Consider the following 21,136-nt stretch of genomic DNA (forward strand, 5'->3'; position numbering starts at 1 on the left):
AGAAGAGATATAAAGAATAAGTAGAATCGTCCAAGGCTACATTCTAGAACTATAAATAAAGCATAATAGAATTATAAATAGAACTATAAATTTTAGCATGTTATACGTCTTATATGTAGATTTGTATAAGCTGGAAGCTTTTCGGCTCACTTACAGTCGGCGTTTCATTAAAGGAGGACACATGTCGTGCCATTCCAATCGATGCTTTCCCAATGCTTAAGAAACATTTAGACCTTCCTGCCTTAATTGAAACCTCGACGAACACAATTAGAATGTTGTCGATGTTTCAACAGGAATTACTTTTACCAAGCCATTCAAAGCTAATTGAACCATTATCCACATTATCGCAAGAATATTTCTCAAAAAATTATAAAAACAAATTAATTCATTCAACAGATTTGTAATAAATCAAGTGTAAAAAGTTTCAAACATAAACAGTTTAAATCATTTATATTTTTAATTATAAAAGCTACTAGCACGCAAGTATTTTTTTCTTAATTAAAGTAGATATCCGCTTCATAATTCGCAAATTTGAGAGTGATGATACATTTCTATACTTTTTGTCTTATTGCACAGATATATAACGTTTTCTTTCGCATGCCGTTTTCCTCGTTGGAATAGTTTCGCGAAGCATGGGTAGTAAAAAAAAACGTTATGGAACTACCATACGCACTTCGAATAGCTCGATAGCTTCCTTCGAAGTTTCCTTCGCGAAGGTAATAGAAAAAGTTTCCTCATCCGTATTATGGCCGGAAGGGAAACGTCGTCGTCGCTTCTGCGTGGTATCCGTTGATGCTATATTATTATCGATACTTTTATGAAACATGAAACTATATCTATGTACTCGTAGTTTTCCCTCCCTCGAAGTCGTACGTACAAAAATTAAGAAAGCGACACGATCTACTCCGCAAGAACTTTCGCCGGACGCAAACGTTTCGGAATAATCTACGTGTGGCGAAAACCGCAAAAATGTGTCAATCGATCGCGAAAGACGAATGAAAAAAGGGGGGACAATAGAGGGTACGACACTAGGAGGATGCACGTGGATTCTGCAGCAACAGAGGGTCGGAAAATTGATGGTTGGGCAGAGTCCAAAAACTTTCCGCTGCAGTCGGCTCTGGGATTTCCATTAGTCGGTACGTCGCACGAATCACGACGCCGATATTTATTCGGTGGACTCGCACGTTTCCAAATTTCCGCCGGCAAATACGGCGACATCGAATAATAGCGGTCTCCCCTGGACGAACGATGCGCTTTTTTTTGTCCCTACCTGATGGTCGACGCGACTGGAACCGAGCGAAACGAATATAAAGCGAGCGACGAGCTGTGGATTGAAAAGAAATTAAAATGAGAATAGAGAAGAACGTTAATGTAATATTAACATAAAATTAGGAACATGATAATGTATTAAAGAAAAATATACCGTAAAATATACAGAATGTATGTAATAATTTTTTTCAAGTTAAAATTAAACGATTACAAGATCGGTGAAAGAAAAAGGAAATATTGATTTAACAATTATCGCAAAGTCATTTTTTTAGCATCGCACAATTATGTTTATTTTAATTTAAATTAACGTTCGGTATAAATCGTTAAATTAGATAATTAATTTTATTCTGTAATTTATGTTATGCTGAATCTTCTGATGAAATTCGATTTACTTTAAATTATGATATCAGAGCTCTTAAAAAGATTTTTTTAACAGTTTTCTTTTTCTCTTTCTCCCGACAGTGCAAACTCGCAAGCAAGACTTCGATTAACTAACTGCAGCGCAGCTCGAGCATGCGAATGAAGAGCGGCTCTCACAAAAGCAAAGAGGCACGTCAGAAGATGAGAAAGGAAGGAATGGACGAAAAAGGAACAAACTTGATTAAAAGCCGATAATGCCTAACCCGAAGCGGCGCACGGAATTCGATTTCCCGATTTGCGTTCACGGGCGAACGCTCCGTTTCTTTTCCGACGAGAGTCCACTTCCCACTGAGGAACCCAATGGATTAACCTGCCCGCCGCTTGGTAATTTTTATGGAAAAGATACCACTGCAAAATATACATTTTCTTCTTTGCATTTTATTTTTGATCAATTTACTTACAACTTACAATTAGATAAAAAGACTCTACAAGTATTTGTGGAAAATAAAAATCAAACACGATGTAGAACTGTATTTCCGAACATATGCGATATTTTGGTACATTTTTATTTTACAGCTTTTAAGAATCGAATGATCGAATAATAATATTTCGATTCTTTAATATCTACGGCTTTACTTATCTTTAACCAATCTTTCTATATGTTATATTTCTGGCTCGTAACTGGCTCTTCTCTTTTAACTCGTTTTTAAATTTTTTGAGCCATAATACCATTGCATAATTATAAATTAAATTATTTGAACAAAATATTACAAATTGTTACGTAGACGTATATGTTTATGGCAGCAGCTGCACAATGATCGTTTAATGTTAAATTTGACATTTAATAATAATATTTAAATTTAATATTTTATACCGTAAATCTGTGATACATTTGGTAACTGTATTTTTTTATTAATTTCTATAAAAAATAAAATTGCAAACTTTTTTTTTTATTTTCTTCTGAATAATCGTCGGTGTCGTACATTTCGCACTAATCCCCTCCTTTCGATTTGTACATTTACCAGTATCAGCGTATTTTTTATCACCCTAGGGCCGTTTTCCTCGTGTTTTCGTGCGATTAACCACGATTCGCCGTCGTTTAATTCGTTCGATCGACACTGAATATATCGCTCCGACCGAAACTCGCTCGTGCGTAAAGTGCGCGTTAATCGCTATATACGTACGTACACATAGCGAATGAAAAATTTCGCTGCGATTATACGCTATCGTGATATACATATATTTCGTACCACTGTTGTCTCTCGTGCACCAATTGCGCCGTTAAAATATTTATGCGTAATAAAACCGAGACGTGTACATTTTTTTTTTAATAGAATTTTTTAAATAGAATTTTCTAAACGACGCGAGCGTTATTTTCGATGCAGATGAAAGTCCATTGTATAATATAACGGATACTGGATACGAAAGAACAAAGCTATTATGCGAGGAAACCAAAGATGAAGCCGTAATCACACTAGCGATTGACAATTTATTATTATTTTTCAACAAATTAGAACCAAGCGATCGGTGACTGCTCTTCACTGACTGGTTGAAAAGTAATCGCCAAACGCTAATCACAATCCGCTTGAGAGTTTGTTAAGCGAGCTGTCCTAATCGATAGTTGTCGTTGCGATAATCAGAAAGGATCGATACGTGATCGTGAGAGGAACACGCGAGGCTTACCACTCTGGTCAATGGCAAATTGAAATTAAGCTCCTCATTTTTCAAACTCACACGAAACTACGGTTAAACACCGGCTGGTGCGGGGCGGTAAATCAACTCGATAATCTTTCACGCGACGTAACAGTGACACGCTTATAAACTTTTCGAGAGAGAGAGAGAGAGAGAGAGAGTTGCAATAATTTAATATTCTTTTTTTAAAACACATTGACAACAAGTCGAGATAAAATCGATTATCACAATTTGTTGCTTTTCTGATAAATGAGGTACATAGATATTTTTTTCCATTTATCCGTGTCTGCATTGCAGCCATAGATTAATTAATAATTAATGAAAATTCAGTGTGTCTGTCAAATAAAATTTTGAATTATAGCAACGAACGTATAAAAAAAAAGAATCCACGAGATATGTGGCATTAAGTAAAATCGATACCTGTATACGAGAAAATGAGGGTTTCGTTTAACGATACTCCGATTTACGGTTAGCGATATGGGTTTATGATTACGACGTTGCAATTCTAAAACGGCATCGTGATCGAAGGCACTCGTGTTAAGCCGTAATGTCGGTGAAAAGCGCGAGTGCGCCTCTAAAACGAGCGGCGTTTGTTGCCGCAGGAAACGGAAATGCAGCGGCAGCAACGCGATTAAGCACAAAAGCGCGCCAGCCCGGCCGCCCGTTTGGTTTAGAGCTACGCGTGAGTATTTAATTCCATTTATCGGCTAAATCAATAGCGAATTGTTGTTTCCGACTGGCGCGGTGGGTATAAAACGACGCGGCAACAACGGATTGAAATGCGCGCACATACGTGCATGCATGCTCGTCTAACGGCAAGCTTAATTAATTCGTCCTTAACTGCGAGTAGCGGTACACAGTAATAAGCGTTACGAGCGAAGAACAGGCAAGCTGCCGTGCGAGACGTCTAATTAAATATCGATTGACTTGTATGTGCCTTGTCATCTATTTGTTTTAAAGAGTGTTGAGAACCGACGTACATAAAATATGTTAGATATCAGATACGTTTTCATAATATATAATTATCTAAAGATTAAAGATTATAAAGAAATTCATGAATAAATCTCTCATTAATGAATCTCTCGATGTATAATCTTTAATCTTCAGATAATTGTATATAATCATATATTGTGAAAACGAGCCTTAAACTAATTAAAAAAATAAAAAAAATCTTTGAAAACACCGCTATTTTTCTTTTCTCGTAACAATATTGATATTTTTTATTAAGGTTCAAAAAATTCGCGCATTTTACAAATTGAGTGCGACATAATTAAAATGAAAATTTCTTCTGTAAGATATTTTCAGATACCTTAATTTTTTCTATTTCGATATTAAATTTCTCATAAATTAGCATATTTTTACTTTTTATACCGTTTGATTGGAAGAGTATGCATAAAATTAATTATGGAAATGACACTCGCGCAGCTGTAATACTTTCACATATAAAATATAATAATTATCATTTTTAATTTCAAAATGATTTTTAAAAAGAGTGAAGACCGACAAAGTTTCCTCGGCTTTTTCGCCGAGGAAAAACGGCCATCATTCGTATATTTCTAAAGAAAACAGTTCATTTATAATCCAGCGCGATAAAAGAAGTTGAATTTTTTCGGACTTAACCGTGATTAAAAAAGTAGTGCTGTCAGCGCGTTCTATTTGGTGATCCACTCCGATGGAGAGAAAAGAGAATAAGATCTTATAATGCCGGCATTGTGAGCTGTAATACTCACGAGCGTAAAAGCGATATTACGAAAATTCGTTTTCCCCTGAATAGCCATGATATCCACGTTGCCTCTCCGTAATATAGAGAGAGCGTTATTATACGCGAGGACAAACGATTCATTTTAAACATATCCGTAAATCTTGAAAATATTCTATGTCGATTCTATGTCCGTCCCTCCTCTCTTTCTCTCTCTCTCTTTCTTTAAGAAAAAATACATTTATTGCCGTTTCTAGAGAAAAATAATTGTTTAAAGAAACAAAGTTAATAACTGAATTTAATCGCGCGTCCCGTATAAACACATTTTCAAATTTTTTCTTAATTTCGTGTATGGATAAACTACAAAAAACAATATCCGAAGAATGTGTTTTTTTCGCGGATGCGTTATTTTCACGAAATGCCAACCTCGACGTATTGTTCAGATTTCCGGAAATTTGACGGGAAAATTTATAAAAAAAAAAAGCCGACTGCCAGAAAACATTTTCGACTACGCGCGTATTTTTTTTCCGCTGTGAGAAATTCAATGTGTAAATGCAGATGCGGTTGGGAAAAATCGGTGGGAAAAATCCAGCACTTTTATCTCGAAGATGCCGGAGAACGAAAAACTTCCGTGGCCTATTTGACTTCTTGTGAAAGATGTCGCCGACATCCAAAGAATAAGAACGCGAGTTTAACAAGGTCGTGTAAGGAAGATGGAGAAGCGCGAGCGTAACGAAACGCGATTACATAATTAATGAGAATGGCGTACTTCCGCGGAGGAGAACTAATTTCGCGAAATGCGACGCGAGAGAGAAGCGCGATGCTACGAAGTTTCGACGAGCATGATCTTGGTTTAGGAATCTTTGACTTGCAGCTATTTAAGTGCCCGGACTATATTTATTTTCGCGTAAGCCGTTCAAAGAGTAATATGTCTCATTATACCGGGATATCGAGTAAGATTGCTAATTACGCAAGTTTTCGAATTAAATCACGGGATTAATACAAACTGAAGAGCAGAGAATATTCCAGAAAGCTCTTCTTCAATACATTCCCGTAGATATTATTTTAAGACATTGTCTGGAAAGAATTTTTGTTAAATTATTTAAAAATTTAAAACCTAAATTAACTTAATGTCTACGAATTTAGTTAGATACTGATAGAAAAATAATTTTGTTGAATCAAATAATTTCGCAGGGGACTCTCAAATACTAGCAATCAATTTGAGTTTGCATAATTATTTTGATTGATTCCGACAAAATTATTTTCAGATCTATATCCAGCTAAATTTTTAAATATTTCAGCAAAATTACTTTTTCTGTATGTAATTAACATTAACAGCATTTTACCTAAGATTCTTCTATATAAAGGAAAAAATGAAGATTAAGAAAATTGGTCAATATTTTTTCGCAAATATAAAGTTTCAGACACAGACAGAAAAATATCATTCTATTGCTAAGAAAAGTGATTACTCTCAATTTATTTTCTTCCTTTTAAACGGTTATCTTTAGGAAAGAATATTTTCTTAATAATAATCTTAAAATATAGTTATTAAAAATTTCAAATCGTTATTATGTATTAAAAAATTTATTTTCTTTTGAAGAATATATGCGATTGAAGAAGCGATTTTTTATTCGATTTAAGCAAATCGAATTTGTATTAATTTAATAATCTCAATTGACGTATTAACCTTACTAAGGGGATTCAAAATATATTTCGAATAAATTTTATGCTTGTGACAAACTACGATAAATTTGCGGATACATAAACTACTGAAATATTTGAAACAAGTATGTATTACTTACATCCAGTACATATTTTTCTGTGTGCAGGTCTCATGTTGATATAATTTAGAATATCGATTTTGTCATTTATTGCTAACCGGCGCGGCGTTAAACTTCTACTCCTTAATAGCACGACGGATTTTGCCTCGACGGAATGTGCCGATGACGAAAAAATACTAACCTCGTAAATTTTCAGAATTGCGAACCGTCATCTGTCTGACACATAAAATCAATTCGTCGTCTACGTTCGTGTACCATGTCGAGTGACGAGCGTTGTCATTAGTGGCGTCGTTTACGCGAAACTTTCTCCACCCTACGTTCTCTTTTTATTCGACTTTTATTCGATGTCTAAGTATCTTGGTAATTAATTTTTTACGAACCTTACAGTTACTCGAAATGTAGGTTAAGGGATTATATTGTGAACTTTTAAGTTTGCATAGGGCCCTGCTAAGTTTTACGCTGTCAGAAAACTGATGATTAATGACGAAATAAAACATCTGCACATAATGATATTTAAAAATTATTTATTAGAGACGATATGGATAATGTTTCAAAAATTATCATTCCAACTTATCTAAAATTCAATGTAATCGTTCAATGTAATGTTGTTTTTTTAATTCACGTTGAGAACTTATTAACAAAACTTGTAACTCTCTCATACAAAAGAGACAAAAAAAGTAATCACTTTTCTGGAAAATAACAGAAGTTTAATTTTTCAATCTCTACTATTTATACAGTTTCTGAACGTTTTAAAAAAGCTACCAGCGAGTCAGAACGTTAAAATAAATGAATACGTATTTTATTTTCTGTGCTCTTATTCATCGATTCAAAAAAATCGTGACCATCATTCGTGTAAAAGGAAACAACTGTTATGCGGGTGTACAATTATGCGTTTATTGCGTGCTGTTTTCAACGATTCGTTTACAATATTTTACACGTACAAATGCATTCATAAAAAAAAAAACATAAAACGTTTCTTAGCAATTCGACTATAATAAAAATCAGAAAAGCGATTATCTTTTAATTATTTATCCTAACTCATTAATTTACGTAATATAAAGCTGTCCTATGGGACACCAAATAAACGATAAGAGTAATAATAGAAAAGCACGACGGATATCTCGATCGCGTGTCACGCGAGAGAGAGAGAAGGAAAGGATATAATTACGTCGCTGTCGCCGTCTGGATCATGAAACTCTGATCAAGGACAGAGAGCTAAGAGCCACCAAATGGAGAAGAACTCCATCATGCGCGGAGACTGATAGATTAATCGCGAGCACAAAGAGTCGCCGAACAAAATCCATTACCGCAGTCTACCTCGGTCTCGGACCTCACTTCACCTCCAAGAATGCAACGACGCCGTCGGCCTGTGTCGTTGTTGTCAGGATGAATCACGAACGCGGGTCAAAATCCTTCCGGACACCCCTTTTAACCTGCCACACATGCACACGTACACGATATACACGTGCATGCGGGAAGACTAAGGGAGACGATCCGGCCGACGACAGCAATTTTCATTCGAGAGCCTGGCAGATCTCGAGAGGGGAGAGCTTTCAAAGCACTTCCGTTAATCTGACCGGAAGTCGTAAAAAGCGCGCGATGAACGAGACAATTAACTCTTGCGCATTCATCGATGGGTAAGAAGTGCCTACTTGAAACTTGAAGGCTGTATTTATATAAAAAACGTTCTGCAGAATGCAAATCGCAAAGACACTGATATAGCTAATTAAGAAAAAATAAATACTTTATGAAAGAATTGGTAGATAGTTGGTGATAATATTTTAAGTCTAAGATATCGATTATTATTTGACAAATAATCACAAATCTCTTAATTATTCGTCAATTTAAATCTTATGATTTATTTAATTTTTCAAGCATTCCCGATCCTTCAAATATTCTTTAATTCATGAAACACGACATTTATGAATAACTTGTTATTCATAATAGCTAGTAAAAAACTTATTATTTCGACAAATTCAGACTGAATTATATTGTAGATTCTAATCATTATTTAGATGATACATTCTATGTACATTGAGCATTTTACAAGCGTTTAACAAGTTTTCATTCTTTTCTTCTAACATATTTTTAATCATATAATTACAATTTATTGCCATTATTCAAATTGTACTATTATTATATATTACTATTATAAAAAATAGCTATAAAAAGATTAAATAACAATAATAAAACATTTCAATGAATTTCTCAAAAATCAAAGATATCGATTTATCATCAAAATAATTACATTCGATTTTGTCTTAATGTAATAGTACAAGCAAATGTAAAAATAAAATGACCGATAAATCACATTGGAATATCATAAAACTCACACGAGGGCAAATAAAAGTCAGAGTCTTAAGATACTTCCAAGTAGTAAAAGTCCGACACTCGTAAGATACTCATAAGTAGTAACAGTCAGACACTGTGAACTACTTATACACACAAGTAGTAAAAGTCTGACGTAGGACGCCCAGGTGATTTAAGAAAAATTCATACGATGGCCGCGACGTGAACGAGACCGTAAAACAGCGGCCAACGTTTCTTAATTAATTCCCTTCATTGCTCGCAAATCTCGCGATACGTCGATTCCAGTCCGGCCAAAGTAATTAAATAAGTTTGAAACTTCAGAGTCGAGAGAATCTTCCTCCCTTCTCCGAACTATCCCTTTCTCGATCCATCATAAAATTACTGTAACCGTAATGTATGCTTTCCACGTCACGTCGTACGGAAACACGCCCCGGTTTTATCGCATCCGATACGATACGATGCGTGTTATTTTCGCTTATAAATCCGGTATTAAATCGGCAAACGAGTACGAGCGCACGTCTAATCCATATACAAATCCGGGTAGGATTGAATATTTCGTAATCAACGTTTTTGCATTTCGCAGATCGGACGGATGTGGCGTATCCAATTTTCGGCCGATGAATTATTTATGCCCTTCGCCGTTTTTTTTCGTCATCATAAATATCCAATTAAGCGATTAATGTGAACAATGGGACAGCCAGTCCAGTGGTCACTATGTGGGATGGATAATTGTACTTTTATCCGATTACCTCTTTGAACTACGATCTCTCGTATGAATGATTCAGCGGGTTAAAATACAACCGAGTTTCGTAAGTCTCCGCGGGGTAATCTAGAGCGACGTATTAGCGCTGCAATCAGATCTAATCGCGTAATCGCGATTTAACTCGCCCGCGGCACGCGCAAGCGATACGTACGCTAGATAATTGAGAAGTTCAAGCGCCACGGCGGAACGTAAAATGTGATTTTTCCCAAGTAAATTAGCGAAGTTTGCGGAGTCTGGAATTTTTACTGGAAAACTCAGGGTGATCAAAAGTTATGCAGTCAAAATTATGCGTATTCAAATGGATTTTCTCATACATGGTTAAATTAACGTTAAATTAATTAGTAAATCGAGAGAGAGAGAAAAGGAAAACTTATCGTTTCCCGGATAGAAAATCCGACACTGACGTGTCGATTTCACGAGGGTGAGAGAGAAGATCGAAGAGTCGAAGAGATCAAGATTTTACATAGCGGAAGCGCCTCCGCGCGAATTTTCGAATACACGAAAGAAGACCGGAAGGTTTTATAACCCATGCACGCGGGCATTATTTCTAAGCTCCATTGCGCACGGGGAAGAAAAGAGCGGAAGAGAAGTGGAGGAGGTAGAGAGAAAGGAAGTAAGAACGGGGGGGAGGGAAAAAAAAGGGGGGGGAGGGAAGAAAGACCGATATCGAGCGCCGTGGAATTTCACGAACGAGCGATCGCAGCTGACGTGAGAAGTGCCGAGGAACTATGCGGAAGGGAAATTCCACGAGAGTAGACAAGGGGGTTGGATCCGGACGGAAGAGGAGGGGGAGGAGGGGGGGAGGAGGAAGAAGGGTTGAAAAGGGAGAGCCGGGAGAGAATATGTTGAGAGTGGCGGTGGGAAGAGAAAATAAGTGGGCGCCTCCGACGCGGCTTTTATTGCAAAATTCATGCGAGGCGAGGCGAGGCGAGGCGAGGCGAGGCGAGGCGAGGCGAGGCGAGGCGAGGCGAGGCGAGGCGAGGCGAGGCGAGGCGAGGCGAGAACGCGCACGAGCACGAGCACGAGCACGCAATCGCGTCTAAAAATCCATAACACGCGCGCGCCTGGGTTTAATCCGCAACTGAGAGAGGATCCTCCCCGAGCGACGCGTAACGAAACGGAAAAATTACACAGCTGGCGCGCGATATACCGTAAAATAGTTATTCCTTTCGAGATCACCGATATATGCATATGCAGCGCTGAATATTGCCAGAAGGATGGTATTAAAAATTAACATGCAGATTGTGTAACGCGCGAATATCGATCAGCCTATCGCGAGTATTCGCGAGCGATACCTAGTTATATTATCCAGAACAGAGAGAGTTGAGCAAACGAGCGTGATGGTGTAGTTACACGTAACGTGTAGAAACGTGTAGATCTAATAATAATGCCATTATTTAAATTGATTTGCCGAGCGGTTTAACTTCATGAGACACAGCAAATATGTTAATCTTCCGATACTGGTATTGATTACATTATGGTACTTATTTCAAATGGTACTCGTACAATGTTATGTATTGATGAAGTTAGACAAGAAGTAATTCCACTTAATTTTTCAACACGCTTGTTCAGCTGTAGTTAGTTAACTCAATTGCATTTGCGAGGTGGATGGGCAATATTTCAAATAATATCGACTTGGGAAGATAACACCAACGTACTCTGTAATTTTCGAGAATCTGACCGCACGAATTAAGGGTAAATATTTTAGCAGGCAAACCGATTCACTTCTACGAATTATTTAATAGTATATCGCGCGAATCAAGCCGGCAGCTCGTCTACGGGGAATAATCGGCGAGCAGTCGTACGTAGATAATTCCATAGGAGGATTAACGTGGTGTACGGACGATGCACCGGTGCGTGATGCACGCGCATTCCGCCCCCTTAGATTTCAATTCCAACGGCGATTAATACCGCTCCTAATAATCGGATTGTCGCAAGTAATACCGTTAATCAAAGGTGAGCACTTTTCCCGCTCTACAAAATCGCCACGAGACACGTTAGGCCTGTTCTTCTTAATCTTCTCTGAATTTCTTGCATTTAACGTGGTGAGAAAAGGAAGGAAGATGAACCGTGCAAGAATTCTTCAAGCAACAGATCTATTTTCGCGAGTTGCACAAAGAGATAATAATAATATAAAATATAACAATTATGATTATACTGAAGAAAACTGCAGTAAAGGTCGAAACATGTGAACTTATTTATAAAGATATTTTTATTTATGTTGACAAAAATTAATAGGTACATCGCGAAAGACAATTAGCAAGATTAGAATAGCTCATGTTCTTTACTTGTTCGTTGAAAGCTAATTTGATTGGAGCCTTAGATTTATATGCATATTTATTAAAAAATATATACATTTGTTAATTAGTTATCTTGAAGTAATAAATATACATTTTTATTACTTTATGTTTGTTTTGAAAATACAAATACCAAAATAATAAATATTAAAATGTACATTTCATAATGATCGTTTCGCGTTTTTAAGCATTAAAGTCAGTTGCGTGCAAAATATGTGCTAATTTATTCAAATTTGTCACGCTGTGCTTAATCTCTTCCTTCTCTTCTGGCACGTTCGATGAAGCGTCATCCGCTTTCGCAATAATTTAACGAGCCCGAATAACGCGTGCATTACGGGAGCGTCGATTAAAATCAGTTATGTAAGTTATCATCATCCAGATAACCGAGCATCATTGAGCAATGAAGGTTATACAAGTTCGAAAAAATTCTTAATTTATTTTTGCAGCAATATTAAATTATGAAATTAATTCTTCTACTAAGGCTAGTAGTATAAGAGTAGCATTTTTTACACGATTCAATATAGTTTATTTAATTTTAACTGTTTGTAATATATAAATATCGCCGGCGTGTAATATTGTGTATGCATGTCACTCTCTTTCCTATCCCTTTATTATGCACAAAAGTTATACAAAATAAATTGTGAAATATGATAATAACTCTCGATAAAAAGAAATACAATTACTCGATACAAACAATTTACGCGTACTGTCAATGAAATATTCGTTCGGAACGTTTTGCGTTAATAATCAACGAAATAAATGTATTTATTTATTTATATTTTTATATCTTTATATCTTTTCCATCTACTCGCGAGTCCGATCAACGCTCAGTACGATTTTACGCGAATGCCGATCAAAAAAGGGGTTGTCTCTCACTTTCTGTCACAACGCAGTCAATTCCCGTCACAATGCGCTGTTGCGAACTTTTGACTACGGTCATGAAAAGGGGAGACGAAGCCAAGCGAAGGAAGGTTGGGAGAAACTTGCGAACGTCAGCAACGAGATGTCGGCGTACAGATGAGGGGAACAAAATAAAAGAGAAGAAAAAAAGAAAAGAAGGAGGAAGGGGGTTCACAGAAGTGGTTCTCGATGAATCAAAGAGGTCCTTCTCATGCTTTTCAACTGGTATATACTTCTCACGGGCTTACATGGGCAAAGTGCAACGTACAATGATATTCAAAGATGCTAAGTGCACTTACGTCTTTCTTTCTTTCTCTTTCTCTTTCTCACTCTCTCTCTCTCTCTCTTTCGACACCGATCTGCCGATAGATTTTTTTTAATTATACGATTCAATGTAAATCTCGCGAAGAATAATGTAAACGATAGACGTGTTGACCCAACGTCCCAAGTTCTCTTCATGCGGTATCGATCTCGTTTCTACCGCATTGCATTCCTATTCAAGGGAAGATAATCAATGACGTCATTCTGCCTGCGATCTACGAACTTTGGTATGTCGAGTATACATAAGCTGAACTAGATTGCACGAGCTACACTCGGTACATCCGAGCCATTTATTACAAAAATGTAATATTAGAGATAAAGTCATTTTATTTAATAAAGTATATTACTCGCATTCAGTATTGATACACTGAAAGAAATTTTCTGGGTTGAAAATGGAGGAATCGGAATTTTAGTTGAGATAATCGGAATTCTCGTTGATACAATATTTCTGGTAAAATTTATCAGAATTCTTATTTTTACCAAAATAATTATATCAATCGGAATTCTAGTTATCTCAACTAGAATTCTATAATAGCAGATTTAACTTGAAAAATTCTGACTCGTTCATTTTCCATCCAGAGTTACTATTTAATCAAACCAGACCATTTTTCTCAGTGTATAAAATGCCCCACTAATTAGAACCAATTTAGTATTAATTACAGTTATACCATCAAGAATAGTGTGCAAAATTCGCATGCATATCAATGAGACATTATTGACGCAGAGTGTATAATGTTATTCTCTTTTAGTCGAAGTCTAAAATTTACCTATCATTTTCCGCTTCCTCGACTCGCCAAGGAGAGATTATATCGAAGCCAAGCCAAGCCAGGCTATCAAGTTTTCCGCCGAGAGGAAAGATAAATAAGACAGATCCTTCTTATTCTTTCTCTTGATTGCGGCATAAGCAAACTTCTTTAAACTTTCGACTCGAAGAAAAAGCGTAGTAAAAGCGAAGAAGCGAGAGCGGGTTGAATTTGCGCGGAGAATGTCGTCAAAAGTTCACAGAGAATCAGAGAAAGAAAAAGAAAGGGGCGAATTGAAACAGCATTGCAATTTCCATTTTAAAATCTTGTAAATCCATGAACATTAAGAATCAATCACATGATACTTTAAAGAATTAATAAAATCAAGTCTTGATGATAAAATATTTAAAATATGTACTATGCGGAAAGATCTGTTTTACTAAAGTATGATAGATACAGATCTGAAAATTATGTTGAAGGTACTCGTATCAACTTGAAATCCATTAAAATAATTACGTAGAAATCTCAAACATGATGAGCAATGCTGCAAAAAATTTTGACATTCTAGTAATCAGTTTAAACGTCCCACATAAGTATTTTGATGGTCCAACAAATTGTTTTAAACAAAATTTGTAAGCAAAATTTTGTAAGACTCCGGCATAATCATCTTTCTGTACAAAATGTGTGTTATTCGTGTTAAATAAAACCTGCTGCTGCTTCTACGGAAAATTGCTAAATGTAATACTGAGAATTAAGAAGCTATTATATTAATTACTTTTTCTCCTTTGTTAATATTGGTATATCTATTTCTTCCTGTTGTTTTTATAACTTTTATAATTTAATTAATAAATTGAAAAAATTCATTCCATCGTTATCTTTTCCGTTAACCTTAATATTTCATAATTTTGCAAATTAATTTGATTAATTTGTCAGAACGTTTTAAAAGAAATATATACAAAGATAAAAAAAATTATGAAATCATTCGATGACTCGTAAAATTCCATTTTTTATCGCGTAGCAAAACCTGCTGCAATTCATCCTCTCATTTCACAGTTATTTCGAAAATGCTTTGTGAGAGGTCGCTACTCTAACTACTTCGACCAGACAGAAAAGTATAGGTACCTATATACTTCTTACGAACTAAAATATTGAAGTCGTCCAAGGTCAGGATGGTTGCCAAAACCGGAGCGACACGTACAAAGTTCATGAACAGTCTCGGCTTCTTGGAGGGGTAATCGAAGTTCGATTGTATCGCGAGACGCGAGTCCAGCGACGAAGCTCGCCTTTCATGAAAGCTCTCCGTCGAAGCCGACGAAGTTATCGGTAAATTCGGTGCATCGCGCGTCAAAATCGAGAGAGCCATTCGCACCTAGTTGGAAGGTAAAACCGAGACGGGAGTAAACTCGAAAACCAGGACCCCGAGTTGGTCAGGAACCGCTCGGGAAACAAGTTAAGTAGTAATGCTCGGCGACTGATCGAACGGGTTGCCTCGAGCGTCATTGGCGACAGCACTTTGTCCAAGTACTCGATGCAAGGACCGGGCAACTCTATTCGCGATAGGAGATGAACGGTCGAATAAGGTTGTGTCTTTCATTATTCTCGAGTATTAGCTGTTGGTAAGTAAATTAAACGCCAAAACGGATCAGTATATATATATATATATCTTGTAAATTAATCTTTGATACAAATTAAAAAATAATATAAATTAGAATTATAAGCGATCGAAATAATGATTGAATTATAAAAATCAATAATTTATCGTTGAATAAGTAAGCGTAATTAAACCTGTAGTTTAACCCTTCAATGCTACACTATGAGAATGACACACTTGGATATGCCCAACTCAATTTGATTGTTTATAACTTTCATAAAAATAAATATATTGTAAATTTTTCTTCAATCGCGATATTAAAGGAATCCTGAAGTTTTTTTTTATTTTAGAAACAAAAATAAAAAATGCAAATATAGTATTAGTATTAAGTTAGAGCAAAGTAATACATGTGAGACTTTTAAATCAAACTAATAGATTGCGCCGATTGCAAAACAATAATAAATATTTCCAACACGTTTTCCCTATGCGCAATGTCGTGCGTTTTAATACACGTTTCTTATTATTATTACACTCGAAAGTTTACAGCACAATGCGAAGTCGGAGAACAATGCCGGGTGCACAGGCAAGCAGACTCAAAAGAACGGCACCGCGTTTGCCTCATTGTCGCGGTGTCACGCGACTATTCTTGAATGGAGGAAGTTGCTGCTGCGGCTCTGATGGAGTTTCTTGCCCGCAATAGATTTTGTGGAAGGCCCTACGTATATCTTGGGTTGAAATGAATTTCTATTCGATCCGAAAGCGGAGATTACGCTTCAACATCGACGTAATTCGCTGCTTGAAGCTGCTCCTCCTCTCTTTTGCGAAGTGTATTTTTGCGCATTTTACCTTTAAACTTCGACAAGCATTAATTAACGAATAAAATTAACTTTAAACATTTATATGTATGTTATTTTTAAAAAATAGTACAACCTAAGACTGGTGTCACACAAAAAAATGAATTCTTAAAGAAATGCATAAATGCTTTAACCCAAGAATATTTTATGCTTAGAATAGCGCCAAGAATAAACAATTTCCGATTAACAATAAATTATTCGTAAAATAAAATAATTTTATTCTTAGTTCAAAACAAATTTTATTTCAATAAAAGAATGAAGTTGCACTCGTTCCACACTAAATGTACTTATATTAGCAAAATTATTTTTTCTTCAATGATACCTTTTTGTAAACTTATTTCAAACCCCCAGTAAGCTTTTTACTAACATCAAGATGATAGAAACCAATGCTGCAGTAAGTGATGATAGCTTTGTAAATGAAGTGCCACATTTATAGAACATGCTTCCTTGGATTATACTATCCAAGTTTGATTCAGTTTTTCTTTGGGAACATACCCTCTACTAATGTAGCTCAAAGACAAGTGAATTGCTGAAACCGTTCTACCAACCTCCGTTAGCCATATTGCAAATAAGGGTGCAAACAGACGGTCAACAGACCTCGTCACAATGGTAGAGAACGCTGGCTGCATATACAGACGGATCCGTCGCGACGGATTCATTTAACTCATCTCATCCATTTAACTGTGGATAGCAGATCTGCGAATCTGTCGCGGAAAATCCGCCTGTATAGGCGCCTCTTCGTCCCAGTGACAAAGTCGGCCGGCTGTTCGCGCATCTTCATTTACAATATAACTGAATATTTCATCCACCCTTAAAGATTGAGTCACATTTAGAGGTATATTCCACGAATGCAACAGTCACTGCAAAGTTCACTCACAAAACCACCATCAATTCGCTACACCCATGCACTTCCGACATCTTGATATTACTGAAGGGCCTTTATATACACATCCTGTTGCCACCTGCCGGCGAATTTTCAAATTTGTAATTCTTAATTCAAGAATAAATAGTTTGTAAATAATGCGATTGAGTTTGTTAGAATCATATAATGAATACAATTTTAAGAATAAAATATACTTTGCATAAATCTATTTATTATTGATGTGAACATTTATAATTGAAGAAAACATTTTATATTTAAATGAAAGTAAATAGCATTCAAGAATAAAAATATACGTGAATTAGGAATTCATTTTTTCTGTACTCAAATTGGCAACAGGATGTGTATATAAAGGCCCTTCAGTAATATCAAGATGTCGGAATTGTCAAACATGTAAAAATCTCATTTCCTAATTATTCCTAATTTTTTGTTTCTTTACGTGCGAGTATTAATCGTTTTTCTAGATATACTTTAATTTATTATGATATCTCGCCGCGTTAGTCCAAAATTTTAATTAAAGATTCCAATCCTATCAACATTGCTTTTCGATTACTACGTGTAAAAACAGTTTTGCTCTAATTATTTAAATAAAAGAAGTATCTAAAATTTGTAGATCTGAAAATAATTTTGTTACCGTCAAAATAATTGGGACGTCCAAGCTAGTCACTAAAATATCAAAGATTTTTGGAGCATTGTTTGTTATACACGAACGTTCTACATAATAATTTTGATGGTCCAAAATTATTTTCAGACGCAGCTGCAAATTTTTAAATATTTCAGGAAAATCATTTGTTCTGTATTAAAAATTTCCTGAACTCTTTACAAATCAAAATTTGATTGAGCAAGGAAATTTAGACCCGTCTTTAATTCAAGTAAACGACAAGAAAATGAAAGTCCGTTTTTTTTTACTCAAAACGGCGCAAAGGATAAGTGTGCCGCATACTTCTGTAACTAACATTGACGCCCGGTGAGATTTCTCATTAGTGAGGCTAATTGATATTTGCCGGCTTGTCTGACCAGAGGCATGCGGCCTGCGTTTACCTGTCGCCAACGCCGCTCGTCCACGGTTACCCGCGTATTGTAATCCTCTCTGATGGAGAGCCTCCTGCAGAAGCATTCCTGCGGGGGTTCAATTAGAGGGTTCGGCTTGTTACACGTGGGCGCAGTGGAGGCGAAAACCAAACCCAAGGCGCCGGCGGTCCGTCGTGAATTAGTACATCGCCCGATGTAATTACACGACACTGTCGACTGGTCGCAATGAAACTGAGAATATCTTGAGAACAGAGGCGTTGGCATTCGCACCGCAAATAAAATATTTTCCTGCGATGACTTTCGAAATTGCGAAGATGGAATAGAAGATAGAAAAACAAAGTTTCCCTGCCCGAACTTTCCTTTTTTTTTTTTCGCAAACTTCTTTCTTCTGATCCGCGCGTGAATCGAAGTTCGAAAGTGTAATAACGATGGCTCAGAGGAGTAAAAATCGAGCGAGTAAAAAAAATTATTTTGATACTTTTGCCTTATATTCTTATTTCTTTTTATTACAAAATTAAAACTGAACTGTAGCTCATTGCTTGATTGAGTGAAACATCGACAAATATCTGTTGAAAATGTCTATTGAAAAAAAATTGTCTGTATTAAATTTTAATAAATCGTAGAGACAAATCAGAAATTTTTCTCTTATTTTAAATTACATTCTCTTCTTCTGGTTATTTTCGTATAATTTCCTCACAGATTTCGAGTAATTGAAAAAGTGATTCCTTTATATCGTTTTGGCATTCTAATAAGTCGAGCAAAAGAAATGCGGATAGTTACTGAAACCAATCGAAACTCTGGATGATCATTGATCCGGTAGTAAAAGTTGTCATATTCGATTAATAGCGGCGACGTAGGAGGCAGGAGAGCAATCTCGAAAGTTCGACGCGCGCCGGGCTTTCGAGCTTAATCTACGACCGAGTCAAATATTGGACTTTCGCGTGCACCGGGAACAGCGAAGTTTATTGAATTTCGTATTGTTTACACCGTGAGTCCGCGGGCGTCGTTTAATTGACGTTTGTCACGTCGCGGAAAATTGACGCTCGCATGAGCTACTTCATTGCGCCGATCGCACGAGCTACATCGCGCATTTTGGGACTCGCGACGAGGAAACTTGATTTATTGCGAATTTACTAAAGCAAACGTGTCGACATAGTATATTTTAATGATAAAAGCGCAAAAATATCAAAATAATCAGATACTTTGTAATACCAACTTTCACGTTTTCCATTATTGCAGTAATTTCTCCGAAAATGCCGAGGTAATTGCGATTATACACGGCGACGCGTCGAACAATATATGGTTCTGATGGTAATCATGTCTCATTAACGTTAATTAGTTATATTGATCAATTATCGACAACAGTATGCGTACACCTGTCAAAAGCAATTTTTTGTACTATCAAAAATTCTCGCATCGACAGACGTTAGATTTATATATTTGAAAAACAAATCTCGTATCTGAATCAAGTTGATTATGCATGGAAAGAACAATTTTGTTGAAATATCTACACTGAAACAAATATTTCAAGTTTTAATAAATCGTTTGTTTGAATAGTGCAAATTGAATATTTACTAAATATAAAGATATAGTGAACGCAAAAAGTATTCGTACAAAGAAAATATTATTTTTAAAAAGTAAACATTATCCATTGCGAAAAACGACTCATCAATTGACGTCGAATCGATATCAATACGATATGATTTAGACATCAATTCGATGTCGATGGACATCTAATTGACGGCTATTTCTTGCTGAATGATTAACAATTTGTTCATAAAGAATAAAATAGACTGTATATTTCTCAAAATTATACATACCAAAAAAATGTGTATTAATTATAAAAAATATATTATCTTAAAAATAAGCGAAAATTAAAAATTGTAATATTATTTGAACACTCAAAAAATGTAATCGAGAAATTTATCTTTTAAAATCAAAAATATACGCGAAGCTCATTTGTTAGAGCAGAATGTATTTATAGCTAATTAATGTTTATTTTCTACAAATAAGACTTTTTTCATAAAAACAAATTTCCTTGTACAAATACTTTTTACATTCACTGTATTTGCTGGCAAGAATCATTAATTTAATTAATAAAATAATCCTTTTTATTGAGTAAATATTTATTTAATACAAATAAATTTGTTTAGTTGGCACTATTCAAATAAATATTTATTAAAATTTAATACATTTTTTTTTTAAATTGCGCTAGACACATATCGTATTTGAAAAAAATTTAGTTGGACTATAAAATAATTCTGTAGAGTACACAAAATGATTGCTAGATCATCAAAATCGTTTGCATGCTCAGCACGCTTTAGTTTTCTACATAATTATTTCGATGGTACAACAAAATTATTTTCTAATTCAATTTTTAGATATTTCAGCAAAATCATCCTTTCCATATGGACAACTTTAATTAGTGCATTTCCATGTTTATTAACGTAAGAAATTATTAAATGGGATGATAAAATGAATAATAAATATCGCTTAAAATAGACAGATTTTTCCACCTGCGGTAAAAGCTGGTTTTAGATCAAGTTACTTTTCGCTGAATAAATAATCCAAATGTATACTTAATGAACTCGTTACCATTACGACAATATTGATCGCTGGAGCCGTATCGGGACAATCGGCAAGG

The 21,136-nt window shown here is 35.6% G+C and overlaps 1 protein-coding gene and 1 long non-coding RNA gene across 3 annotated transcripts in view; one reads left to right on the top strand and one right to left on the bottom strand.

The window, feature by feature from the left end:
• Window positions 1–16,098, top strand: part of LOC105153680 (uncharacterized) — a 103,284-nt gene extending 87,186 nt beyond the window's left edge. The window contains exon 2 of the long non-coding RNA XR_847116.2: window positions 1,732–16,098. This is a non-coding gene — a long non-coding RNA (uncharacterized LOC105153680). The remainder of the gene's footprint in view (window positions 1–1,731) is intronic.
• Window positions 1–21,136, bottom strand: part of alpha-Man-IIb (alpha-Mannosidase class II b) — a 194,819-nt gene that overhangs the window by 69,520 nt on the left and 104,163 nt on the right. The gene's annotated exons all lie outside the window — the stretch shown is intronic.

This window comes from Acromyrmex echinatior, chromosome 7, assembly GCF_024713525.1.
Source record: "Acromyrmex echinatior isolate Ae372 chromosome 7, ASM2471352v2, whole genome shotgun sequence".
Classification (NCBI taxonomy): Eukaryota; Metazoa; Arthropoda; class Insecta; order Hymenoptera; family Formicidae; genus Acromyrmex; species Acromyrmex echinatior.